Source organism: Gallinula chloropus (assembly GCF_964237585.1).
Source record: "Gallinula chloropus genome assembly, chromosome: 4".
Taxonomy (NCBI): domain Eukaryota; kingdom Metazoa; phylum Chordata; class Aves; order Gruiformes; family Rallidae; genus Gallinula; species Gallinula chloropus.
In genome coordinates, this window is record NC_140088.1 from 25,591,643 (window position 1) to 25,605,878 (window position 14,236).

Below are 14,236 nucleotides of genomic sequence, written 5' to 3' on the forward strand. Positions count from 1 at the left end.
ATTTCTTAGAGAGCTTTATATTGCCAAAACTAAAATTATGTTAATATAAATGGTTCTCAGAATGCATTGGACAAATGCTTATGGTTATTAATGTTTATTGTCAGTGACAAAAAAGAAGTTTGTATAGAAAATATTAGAATAGCAGGACAAATTCAGGGAAATTCAGCTTGGTGTTGAACCAAGGTGGGATTGGATAAGTGTTTGGCTAGAGCTGGGGAAGGTCTTGCAGCGTAACTTCCTTGACCTCTGCCTGACTCAGTATGCTGCTGTCAGTTGAGGAACATCTTCCAAAGGGAAGGGGAAAATCGGGGAGAAAGAGGTCCCTGGTTCTTCCTTGTTTAAACTGCTTCAGCCTGAGTGCCCTTTTCTGCCTGTCAGCTATCGTATGGGAGCGAAGTGGTGCCGATCTCATGTGAACTGGAGCCTGAAATCACATTTTAAATCAATAATCTGGAGGAAATTGGATGCTCTTTAAAATCCATCTGAGAAATAGGTAGCAATAGTTTTGATAAACATTATCCAATTGTAGTAATTTTACATTTGTGCGTACCCCTTAACCCCCCCCCCCCGCCAGCCCCGTATGTGCATTGAACCATTTGTGACCCCTTTGAAGATGTGTTAGTAATAACAAGATCATGGTAAAACAAGTTGCTTAAGCATACAAACAGTAAGATATGAGATTGTGTATGTTATACACCTATAGCGTAAGGGTTCACACAGATAGAAAAACATGAATTAAACATCACGTGCATAAGGAAGTAGTAACTCTGGGGAGAGTCTATGTGACACTGTTACAGTATTTGTTTAGCTATGGAAATGTCTGTATTTAAATTGGCAGAAATTGCGCTGAAATCTGTCAAACAAGTAACCTAGTCAAGAGCAACAATCTAAAAGCAAGTAGGAGGACTGTGAAATAGCATGATTGTTTAGTTAACGTAGGTTTTAGTATAAATAGAGTTTCAAGTCAGCATGACTTTAATACTGACCCTCCCAGTGCATTAAAAAAACTCCCCACCAAAACCCTCTTGAAACTAACAGCATGTTAGCAGCTAATTCGTGCATTATTTCAGTATCATTCATAAATTACTTTTGAATCCTTTGACTTAAGAAAAAGAAAATCCCACAAATCCTACTTTTGGTCAAAGCATAAGACCATAATTAACTCGGCATGTGCTTTTGAATTAAGAACACAGTGTTCTGAGATTTTTTAAAAAGCTTTTAAAAATGTTGGGGGAGTACTTTGGTAGAGCCTTATTGACTGAGCAGAATTTTAAGATTTGTCACATATGAAGTGATGCTAATTAAATATTGTTATTCCTTTCTGTCAATCAAGTAAGGTTAAGCTTTTTTTGTTATTTGAACAAAAAGGGAAGTGAAACAGGTGAAAATATATAAAACAGCTGTGAGGAAAACAAGAGGAATAACATAGTAGGAATTTAATTAGTTGGAATTTATGGGGGGTGCGGGAGGTTTAGGTGCTAATTCCAAAGCATTGCATTTTTTGCAGTCCTATTACTGTTTGAATATTTTTGGACTTTTGGCAATGTATCATTTGCCTAATGAATGTAGAAAATAAAGTTAGTGGCAGAAGACCAATTTTTGATACATTTTGATACTTGTGTGTGGTTAAAGTCATATTTGCAAACTGATGTTTAATATGGTTGTCACTGAAACCTTTTTTTTTATTAATCCAAAATGCCATTCATCAGAATCCTATTTAATTGCTGCTTCAGCTCTTTTGTATGCTTTAGGCATATTTTTAAGACAATATGAGTTATTATTTGTATTAGGTATTCAAGTATTGCTGACAATGCCTCCTGAAAGAATGAAATTTAAAATTATGCATTTCTTACATCTTTTTACTTCTGTTAATGTACATAAACCTGTAGGTGTGTTATTTGTGCAAGGACATCTTCAGGACAAGGTTTTCTAGAACTTTTGTTTTTGAAAGAAATGAAAATTGGAGTAAAATTACATGAGTTGAAATGCTGATGCTTAAAAATCTACCACTAAGTATCATATGGTCTTCTCTACAGCTATCACAATTGACAAATCTAAGGACAAAACTAAGAAGCAACCACAGACATATATATATATAAATAGCTAAGTTACATTGTTTCATCAATGTATTAAGCTTGGACAGTGTATTATTGCTGTAGGGCTCTATTAATACTGTTGGCATTGAAACCTTTGAAGGTGTGAAAAGCACCCAGGAAGAAATGCAGAGCTGGTATTACAGTTTCTTCTTGTTTTCTGCTTAATGGGGGAGGAACTTTTGTGTGAACAGAATAAAATTCATGTGGGGAATTCTGCCTCTAAATCTTTCATTTCCATGCTCTGCGTGTTTTATTTTGGGTCTTTGGAAACCATGTGGCCTATGATGGTCTGGAGTCATGAAAGGCTGCTTCAGAAATTTCAGTGCTTTTGAAATCAAATAGGTACTGAGGTAATATTTTGTGGAATGAATCTCTTCAGTAACTCCACTCTGGAAAATTCAGAGGTCTAGCAAAATTGTCTGTAGTTTTTTGACTTCAATCTGGATAACTAAGGAAATACAGAAGCTTTGATGAACTAGGATGATTTTGTTTAAATAAATGCCGGTTATTATAAAAAAAGAAATATAAATTCCCCCTTTTTAATATCACATGATTTAAAGCAGCTTAATTTGTATTGTAAATGTCATGTTCTAAATACTCAGTATGTTTCTTATCATTTAGGTGGGTTTTAGTTGTGATTTTTTTTTTCCTGGTACAGTATTTAGATTTCCTTTTACAATTTCCCTCTTGAAGACACTCAAAACTTGACTGAACAAGTCCCTGAGCAAACTGAGCTGTTGTAAGCAGGAGGTAGGAGTTGATGACCTCCAGAGATCTTTACCAACCTACTTGATTCTGTGGGGCTTCACCTTGACCAAACCTAAGAGACTGAACTGTTGAGCATGAGAAAAAAATATGTATAGGTTCAATTAAACAAGTGGTCTTTTAAAGTTAAGAGCTTGGATGAGCTGAGTAGAAAAGGACACATAGTATGTACTCTGAGCACTTAATGTTTTACTTTGAATAAGGAAAGAAAACATTTCGCTTATAATCCACTTTTTGTTCTGGTATACTTTCTGGATCTTGTACACTCAAACAGAATTACGAGATATTCTCGTTTCATTATTTTATTAAAGAAAAGCAAGCAAAATATAAATATCTGTGAGCATTCTTATGGGATCTGGATTTGAGAACTCAGATTTCTGCATGTCTCCTTTGTTTTTGGGAAATGGTAAGTCTAAGTGCAGCATCTCTAGCACTTCAAATATTCTGGGAGAGCAGAAAGCTACTCAAACCTGAAGCAGCCTTGCTTAATAGTATAAGATATTACCAATATTAGCAATTAAACTAATCAATTTGCCCTGCATTAGCTGTTAGTTTTGCTACCGACTTCTAAGTAACGTATTACGCATCTTTGAAAAAGTCTGTTATACTTTGATTTGCAAATATTTTATTAACAGAGGCTATAAACCACAACGAGCGGCTCAGTTGTGGGTGGTTTTTTCATGCTTATTTTGATGATATAGCAGTATCTTGGGATGACATACTGTAGTGAGTGAGGATAAATATGTGTTGCCAAGGTCTCAACAGCAGCAATATGGAAGTAATTCAGCAGTCAGTTTCACTCAAAGTTTGAAATCTGTGCTGTATTAGAGGTATGCATAGAAGCTGTGTTAATTGCTAGCTTGTTTTCCATATGGTTCTGTTTTAATGGAGCACATTTGTTGCAGATGGTTGGAAAGTGGGTTGGACAGTGTCTAAACTGGCTATGACTAATTCATACAGTGATTATACTATACTTTAATGTTTAACAGTCGTCTTTGTAAACTTCTTTCATTCACAGTTCCCTTGCCATTGAAATGTGGTCTAAGATAACTGAAAAGTATTCTTCTTTATTTAAACTTGGCCTTGGAGAAGAGCAAGAGCATGGGGTGTGTAGTCATCTTTTCCCTGATCCAAATTCAAAACCACACCCCAAATTGGTTTCTTCAGATGGGTTATCTTCATCATTATTATGGTTTGCTGAGCGTATTTAGCTGAGGTAATGGACTCTAAGAAGAGCCACTTGAAGAACTGAAGTGACCTTAACAAATGCTAAAATTGGCTTTGTTCACGCCACAGTGCTTTCACCTCTTCATTGGTTTGCAACTGACTATAGCCATTTTGGATACTAATAGCCATTTCTTGTTTGCAAGTTTTAATATTGCTAACTCAGACTCCAGGACACTAAATACTTGCATTCTGTTGAGGTGAAATGAAGCTACAATTGCAGCAACATTTTGTTGCAGATCAATTTAGTGATGACATGCATGACAAGAATCTTTTATCTATTAGCCTGGTGTTTTAACAGGTCATCTGTGAATTTATCCTAAAGCCACAGAGGAAATTAAAATATAGAACATTGTCCTGCACCGAGGTAGTCGATTCTTATAATAGTTTATTTGGGTCTCTTATATGACTGACTTTCCCTTTGTTGAAGACTACAGTGAATGTCATAGTCAAACTCCAGTTGATGTTTCTTAGTAAAGAAAAAAAGAGCCCTACGGTTCAGTGGGCTTCTCTACCATTTTTACTGTTGTTTTCTCACATTGTCACTAAAATATTCTCTTTGTTATCTGAATGGGACATCTACTGACTGGCCTGGCTCTCTCTACCTGATTGTGTGAAAAGTCTTGGTTAAATCTGTTAGGCCTTGGAGGCCCAGTAACCTGCTAAGTGCTATAGAGCCTGAAAGACATTATGTCCTTGGACTAACTTGTCTCTTCTACTTAAAGCTGTATGTGATAGATAAAAAACCCTTACATATAAAATACTGGGGTAAATGTAATTTTAATACACTTGTGGACATGTTAATGAGTAGCTGTATTTTTCTTGTCCTAAAGTATATATAAATCCATATGGAACAAGGTGTATTCTGTATTAGGGTAGAAAAACAAAACAGTCCAACTTTAAAGGAGAGCCCTTTCTCTGGCTCTATCACAAATCTGCTCAATTGGAATCGATAATTTGTTTGAAGTGGTAGGGAATCCACTTACTGTGGCTAACAACGTAAAATAACGCAGGCCATTTGGCAGTTAGCAGTAAGATTTCTAAACTACAGATCTGATGCAATAATATTACAACTTGAAGATTTAGGTAATTTATAATTTTTAAGAGCTTTCTTCTGCTTTGCACCGCTGTTTGGCATGCTGATTTGTCTGCGCTAACCGAAGTTTGGTTTGAAACACGTTCACATTTGATTGGTGTTTTTAGATTTTGATAGCTGCTAGTTCCTCTCTACAGAAGTAACCTTTTAAAATGTCAGGTTTAATGTACAAATTTTATGAGAATAAAAAGACTTCTTAAAATACTAATTTTAGACTCCGCTGCTGAGTTTGTAGTCAGCTGCTGTTGTCTCAGGCTGAGTCTTGGAAAATTAAGTCAGTGCTCACTATAATAAAATGTGTACTCTGGACTTCACGAGGAGAAAAAAAATTAGTTTCCTTTTAAATTATTTTTTTTGTAACTGTTGCACAACTGCCAAAGTAATCTTCTGACTTTTTACTTGTTGATATTTATCCTGCTTCTTTCCTTCTTTCCATCTGTCCTTCTGTCTGTCTGTCTGTGTCTAATGTGGACTGCAAGAGAGCATTCTTTTCCTCTTATGCAATAGTCCTCCCTGAGAGGAGTAATGTCAAGTACATAAGATTTCATCTTGTGCTCTGTAACAGAAAAACCTTACAAATAAGGTGTACATTTTACCAGATAATTCATGTAATACATAAAGAGTTTTTCTCTCTGAAGGTGGCATGATATTAAATTGCTGCTAAAAGATGTGATACTTTTCTGCAATCTTAATTGCTGCAGCTTTTCCTGTAATTTGTCATATTGTCTAGGTTGCTGTGTCACATACTCCATTACAGAGGTGACACTGAAATTCAAAAGGAATGGTATCTTAAGCTTTCTCCCCACTTCCAATGTCCCTTGTTCTAAATCAGAAAAGCAGCACTTGTTTTGGCTTCAGGGAGCTGTATGTTCAAGCTCACAGCTGGAGGTATGGTGCTGCAGTGATGGTCACCACTGATGGGAAGGAAGAGTATAATGAATTAAAAAAAACCCAACAAAAACCCCACCACATAAAAAATCCCTCGGGATTAAAGGCAAGTGCTTCATTCTTTTCTCTCTCAGAGCTCCTGTATAAATTGTGCACACAGATGAAAGAATTACAGAAGGGAATATGTTCAGATTTTAAATATCAACAAGATATATTTCATTGTGGTATTGCCTCGTATGGAAGTAGAGAGATTTTCTTTATAATCTTCCAGTTATGTTTCCTAAAATTGTGTCTTTTTGGTCATGATTCTTTTCAAAGAAGTACCAGAGCTAAGCCTTCTCATTTAATTGTAGTAAAATGTTGCCCTAAAGTGGAATAAAGAATTATTTTTTTTTACTAGTTCATATAGAAAAACATATAAATGTAATAATATTTTAACTATAGTTTGTATAGATCTTTCCCTTTTAAATGCTATGCAAATCTTTCATACTGCAGGGCAAACAACTGTGAGACTATAATGTGCTGTGTAGCAAGCATATGCCATAAATTTGATAATCATACTTGTGACTTCTTCATATTTCATACAAAGAAATCAGGAGGAATAGAAATCGAGGTAAAAGAGAACACAATGGAATTATGAATATTGGTGTGTAAAAGAAATAAGATTACCTTGAACTTCTGTACTTGCCTCTGTTAAAAACTATTATGCCAAATGCCAATCGAATGCTGTGATTTGTAGTGGAATGTGGGAATATTACGGAATCAGAACTCCTTTCAGATGTACTCCATTATTTTTGAAGTCCTATTATTTCCCCATGTGTCCTGGCTGAGGAACTAAGGAAAGGACTCTTTCAGTGGGGGCAAGAGGCGACTTTACTGCTCAGCTTGTACATGTTATCCAGCTGGACTGATGGGCCACTGTTTAGAGAAACATGGGTGGGAGGCTGTTTTAAAAGAAAATAAAACCCCATTTGTTTAACTGCATGGCAACACAAATATTTTACCAAGTGAGGGCTGACTATGCATTTCATTATGACAAAAGGTACAGGAAAAAATAAGGTAAAACACTCTCTCTAGGATTTAAGATAATCACTCTATGATGTATTATATGTGATATATTATATAACATGTAGAGTGTTTATCTTAAAGCTCTATATAAATTTATGTATTTAACTCTTTCATTTCATGCATCCTTTTTCTAATCTGAAGTAGTCTGTCAGAAGGAAATTCTCACTGATGTTTCCTATCAAATACAGATGCCAGGCAGAAGGTCACGGGGATTTGTGGGGAGTCCCTGAGCTCTCCCAAGCTGTTGCCATTCTCATTCTTCCCTCCCCTCCCTGCCTTAGTTCTGCTCCCCCCTCTCTTGCTGAGGCACCTGGTCCTTGAGACCACTCACCTGTGGCACCTGCTCTGTCCTATGCCTTGTGGTGTCCTCTTTCAGGTACCAGAGACCAGAAATGGCTGCTCTAGCTGGTGGCTTTGAAGAAAAAGCTGAGAACGCAACCTAATGATTTTGCTTAAATGTAACTACACCTGTAGGCAAATAAACTTACATATATACATATGCATACACATATATGTATATGTGCTTACATATGCAAAAATTATATGTGTGTGTATACGTGTCAGAAAACCTGTATTTTAAAAACCTATTCAGGATAACCATATTTTTCACAAATGTGGAAAAAAACGGGTAGTTGTGCAGCTCATTCTTTGTGATTACCAGCCAGACTTTTATAACTATGCTAAGTTAGCTTGGTGGAACACTGAATTGATTACAATAATTGAAAAGAATTAGGTGGTTAAACTTGCTTGCATTACTTCGCCTACTAAACCGCTTTAGTTTCCACCAGTGTGACAGAGTTTCCAGCTGTGTTAACAGTGGAAATTTTGTGAAGATATATACCCCAAAATATTAATGTATACAAAAGATGACACATTTTCAGATCTATTACACTAAGCTCTTTGAGAGCAAACTATGAGTTTCTATACTGTAGTCAAGAGTATCCTTTTTCTAATAGGTTATAAGTTTTAATTCTACTCTTTAGAAATGAAGGATTTAAAATCCTGATAATTATATGGGCAGAAGAAATGAGTATCCACGGATTGGATGGTGCATGTATTTAAACTGTGACGAGCATGCTTTTGGCGGGATATTTAATGTGTGAGAATATGATCCATGGGGTTTTTGAGAAGTGCAGTGGAAGTCCCCGTTTACAGCACCTTCCAGGTCTGAAACACTGTGTGGCACAGCTCCAGAAACATTTGTCAGCCTGAAAGCTGTTGCAGCTGGACCTAGATTTCAGGCTGAATCTAGGAAAGATTCATACAGGATATAGCATGTAAACAAAGTGCACTCACTGCCCTGACTTCATTAATTTGTCTGTTCTGATCCATGCTATAATAAAATAATGTAGTAGTGTGACTGACTGATTGGGTATTGAAAGTTCTAACATTAGAAAAGTAAAATTAAAAAACCAACAACCAACAATCAACCCACCTCCCCCACACCTTTTGGTTTTGTTTTTAAGTGATAGCTGTTTCAGACTGCTTAGGGATTCAGTTCCCCTTATTCCCTCTTTTTATCAGCAGATCTCAAAGCAGTTTAGAAAGGTGATTTATAAAGATTTTGTTTCCCTTGTTTTACACATGGGTAAACCAAGACATAAAAAGGTAATTACCATGCCAGGTACTGAGGAAAAAATATGCTGTGCTCTTCTGCATGCCCCTGTCATTAGTTAATACCAATTGAGAAATTTTGACTAGTGGCAAAAGTGTAAATTAAAGACCGAACGGTGGCTACTGAGTTATTTTTTGAGGAGGTATTGAAGTCCACCACATGGCTATCATTTGTGTGTGAAAATGGCGCTAATTATAAATGCATGATGCCTTTCTCTCTATCAGCTATGTGATGTTGGGTTCACCAGCAATCTGAAATCCCATAACTGTTACATTTGGCCCAGTTTCTTTTGAAACCTAGCCTGTTTCTGAAGTGAGATGCAAGCCAAGTTTGCATAGGGATAATTTTCTTTAACTTTATTGGGGTGAAATTTTCATGTAATTTGCATAGGCTACTTTTACATGCTAGAATGCAAAAATATTTTTTTAAATGCTCATTAGAATATTATCTGCACTTGAAATTATAAAGGTAGTTTTTCTATTTCATATAACATGAAATAATTTATCAACTTATTTTCTGACACTAAAATCAGTGATGAATTGCAATGTTCTCAGTATTCTCTTGCAGAAGATAGTTTAGAATAAAATAGCCCTTGTTATTTATTGAAATTGAGTGATAATAACCTGAAGAATAGAGTTGACTGCGTGATTTTTTTCTTCCATCATTTATCTAGTTTACTTTCAGGACTGAAAAATTAGAAGATACAAAAATATGAAGACTCCAGTTGTGAAGAGGTTTAAAGGTGTTAGGTCAAAAGTTCCATGGTATGCTTATAGGGGCAACAGTTCCGAAACCAATTGAGAAATTTCTAAGGGATTTGAGCACTGTTTTGTACATTTTATCACAAATCAGATGTGATTAAAGTTTTGTAATGAGATGGGATATTGAGGATTGCTAGAACACTTAATCTGTAGTGGTTTCTGATGGTGAATGTGGTAATCTGACAAATGACTTTGATTCAAATACATAAATCATTTGATTCTGTAGTTCTTACGACTGAAAAGGAGCTACTTTTTATGGTCCAAATGCCATCTTTTGGAAACCCAAAGAGCAGACAGCTTGGTATTCTCTGATTTAACAGATATATAAAGCTGTGCATACAGTGATACCAGCATGGACTGACCAGGTAGAATATGATGCAGAGAACCCGTAAAAAGGGATATGTGGAAAAAATTGAGATAGGTTGTGCATAACGGCACAAATCCGTTATTACTGAGTTATTACTGGTGATCAGAGATGAGAACTTTTTTCACAGTATAGAAAGACTGAGAAAATTACTGTTCTGTACGATCAGTGCTATGTGGGGGCAAAAGTTGGTAATTTGAAGAACAGTACTTGCTTCCACTGTAGGACTGTTGTATAGGTTCCATTATGTGTATATATAGTTCTGTATTATACAGGTTCTGTTTTTTATATATATGTCTACAGATATAACTCATGCATACATTAATGTGTGGCGCTACTTGAGTAAAAAAACATTTAGAAGGAACAAACTTCTCTTTTTTCACATCTGGATCAAATCTGCTTACATTATTATACATGGAATCTCAATGATTTCATGATTTTTTTTTTCCCTAGAAATACATTTTATTCTGCTATGCATTAGTGCAGAGCTTATTGTGACTTTTTGCTTGGATGTGTGAAAGTGGTGTTCAAAGAAATGAGAAAGTAGATTGTTTTTCTGTATTAGTCACCAGAGTTTCTGGGATCAACATGACAGAATGCTATGGTTACTCAGAGATGTACTTTAATGGACCCAGTTGAACTTGTAATGTATCAAAGCCCAATCAGTGTCTTATTCTGCATGAAACCAGCATGATTACTGAGTATTTGACTGCTTTACTAGTGTTTCCACTGTGTCATGCCACTAGCTGCTGCTGTGCCATCCTGACTCTTGTCGGACTCCTACACTGAAGTCTTAGATTACTGGATTACTGTTGTTCTTTTACATATATTTCTATGTACTACATGGATATTCAGCCAAAAACACAGGACACAAAGTACTGTATCTATGTAGGCACTGATTGTTCTGATGCTGACTGTATACAGACTGTACCTGGACAGCTCTCTAGCTGGCATGTGTGAAATGATGCAGATAATTTGCTATCTAAGCAGCTCTGATCTTACAGCATGAATTCACATTCTGTGTAGGATACTAATGCAGATTTTATTACTTGTTCGCTAAAAGACTGTCGGCATATTTCATGTATTTTAAGGAACAAATAGAGCTTTTGGGAAACAGTGTATTTGCATTGTGCATATCAATGCAATAGCCATTGCAAGATGCATTTAAAATGCACTGTTAGGATGAATTCTACAAACACAGTATGTGCACAGCCACAGATGAAAATGGGAATTTCCTGACTGTGAGTTCAAGAGTTACCCATCACTTTGCACATACTGTTTTTCATTAGATGTTAGTTTTTGTATAAATAAACTTAACGGTGTGTTTTCTGTTTTGCAGCAGTGGTTTTATTCAGGAAAAAAATAACAACTAGCAGGCAGCCAAGGAACACTAGTGGATGATACATGTGCCTGTGAAAACAGGTTCTCATATCGTAAGATGTGATTATCTTGGCAGGACAGAAGTTAAGCGTAAATAAATAAAAAAAATGGTTTTACTGACTGATGACAGTTGTAGAAGGTTATTGTGAACTTCAGAATGTTTTAACCACATAGAATACTACTACATAGTTAATTTTATGAACGTTGTTTGTCTTCACCAGAATTTGTTGGCCTCCTTTTAAGCTGTGAGGGTGTTAAGTAGATTGAAATTACTATCTTTGTAAATAGGTCTATTTTCCCTTCTTATATAGGTTGGTTTAGTCACCTGCATGTAATTATATTAATATTTTTCAAGGGCAAGCTCTCAAATATTTTTCAGGCTCCATACTATGCTGTGAGGGAAGGTAGTGGCAACAACATTTGGAATCACAGTACATTGTCTTTTGACTGATGAACTTTTAAGTAAAACATAATGCAATCAGGGACTAAAAATGACCGAAACTCCCTTTTGCAGTCATTTTCATTCCTTACTGGTCAATTAGGGAGCAGTTGAAGGGTGGGAGACTTCAGAAAATGAACAGACATCTAGGCCAGCACAGCTTCTTGACATCTCATCCAACTTCCTATTACTGTGACCTCTGAAGAACGCTATCACACTATGCTGGTATGTTTGTAGGGGGCTGGACTAGGATCTTTATGGCAAAGACATCAAGTTACAGAGAAAGTCTTTTTTTACTTAACTGTTGGTAAAAAAGCAGGTTAAGTGGGGTTAATCTCGACTGCCCAGCTAATTATCCTGGACTTTTCAGGAAGGTATTTTTTGTGGTGCCGAACAGCAACCACTGCTGCTGCTGTTCAGACCCAGCTTTGGCACTTCCAGCAAGGTTCAACTTCTTCATTGGTATCAGGTTGTGTGCCTCTAGGTACTGTCTGACATTTTGGCTGGCTAGAGATGTGGACTTCGTGACTGGAGAAGGATCGTGTCTGTGTACAGATTGGTGGTGCAGAGGGCTAATGAATGTTTTTGCAGCTATGATTTCAGAAAAGAAAGTCACTTATGAAAGTTCTTTTCTTTTTGAATTTTGTGTGAAGTGAGAAAGTTTGACAAAGCTTGGGTATCCAGAAAAACTAGAGCTTCAAGTACCATGAGGTTTAAGGAAATGTTTTCTATTATGTTTGAATCTTTGAAGTTGCATTATCAGACTTCCTCCTGTAGTATATTTTAAGAAAATATCACAAGACTTGTGGAAAAATTTTGAGATTTGTCAGCTCTAGCCTAATTTTGTGTGTTCAAGAAACTTGTTATGATGAATGGTAAACTCAGAAGGGACAAAAATATACCCATATTGGAGGTCTTTTAATTCATTACTTATTTCTGAACAAAGCACAGAAGCAGATTTTATCTTAGCAAGATGGGCCTGGCTCTTTGTGATTTACAGAAGTGCATCTGAAGTTTCTGTCTGAGAGGGTAAGAAATTTCCATCCTGTGTGTTTTTCTGTGCCTGGTCCAAGTATCACCTGGCCTATGGTAATAGCAAATGTTGTTCCTTACAGTGTCTAAATGGGCACAGACTTTTTTCCAGTTAACATAAAACAATCCCTTGTGCTGACTACTGAACTCTGATCTTTGGCTGGATGCACGCTTGTTTCTTTAAGCACATGTGGTGCAGAGTAGACCTGGAGTTGAGTAATTCATAAGAGCTGGGTATTATTATTATTATTACCACTACTTCTTGAAAGGGTCTGTATTATTTTGCACAGCAGCGTGGTCACCTGGCAGCAGGTCATTAGCATTTTAGGTTTCTTTCCTTCACAACAATGCACAACATGCTAATTAGAGGGTTTTCAAAGCTAAGCAACCTGTTTTAAAATCAGACATTTTAATTTGCAGCTTTAATGGCTGTATTATAATAACTGGCTTGGCTCGGGGGAGAGTGGGAGAGAAGCACTTCTCATGTTCCAGTAGCAAGGCCCAATATAACAGAGACTGACAAAATTAAAAACCTCATAATGTGACCTTTGCCTGGGATAAAAGGCTGTTTCATAACAATTTCCTTTTGTTCTTTGTTTAAGCCATTACTCCAAAAGGAGCCTCCGATTAATCTAAGTAAATGCATCATTACAGTCCTAATCCATGTCCTTCTGTCAGTGTCTGTTTTAATTAAATAAGAAACACTAGCAGAAAGATATCACGCACAAAGCTGTGATTGGAGAAAGGGGGTTGTTTGATCAGGGTGAGATTAAAAAAGGCTTTACTGTTTTGTCCTTTTGCTCTAGATGCCATAATGTAGGTTAAAGGAAGAAAACTTGCCTAATAGTTTAGCACATTGCTCTGTGCTACAGTATTAAAATAACCAGATTTACCAATGAAACTGTACCAGACATCCAATTAATTACATACAGAACATTCACAGACAAATGGTACAGCAACTTGGTTGACTAATTTGACACGTTAATACGTTTTGGACTGTATATACATTTTGCTGGAAACTGTGTTCAAGTGCAGGTTTTTTATATTGAATAAAGCACTGAGTAAAAGTATTGATGAATTGAGGTACTTTCTTTTCATACCTCTGGATTATAAATGGTAAACTTGATCTATTGCAAGATAGATCAAGTTTAAAAATATTTTTATTTCTCATAAAATCAGGGTAATTATTTTAAAGAGATGAGGAATCCATTTAATAAATGTTGTAGCATCTAACTAGTTAATAATGCTAAAGCAATACATATGTAAGAGACTCTTCCTCAAGGTAGTGTTTCAAGATCCCTGTGGTGAGGGTTTTCTCCCATATCCAGGCCATTATTTGATGTAATGAAAAGAGAAAGTGTGCAACACGGAGATTGTTAATTAATTTAGCCTAACAAGATGAAGATAAATGAAGCAAAGCATGGATTGAATGAAGCAAGAGGTCTTATTTACAATTTAATACTTCTTTATATTAGGCATTTTTCAATTTACAAAAGAAAAGACCCCGA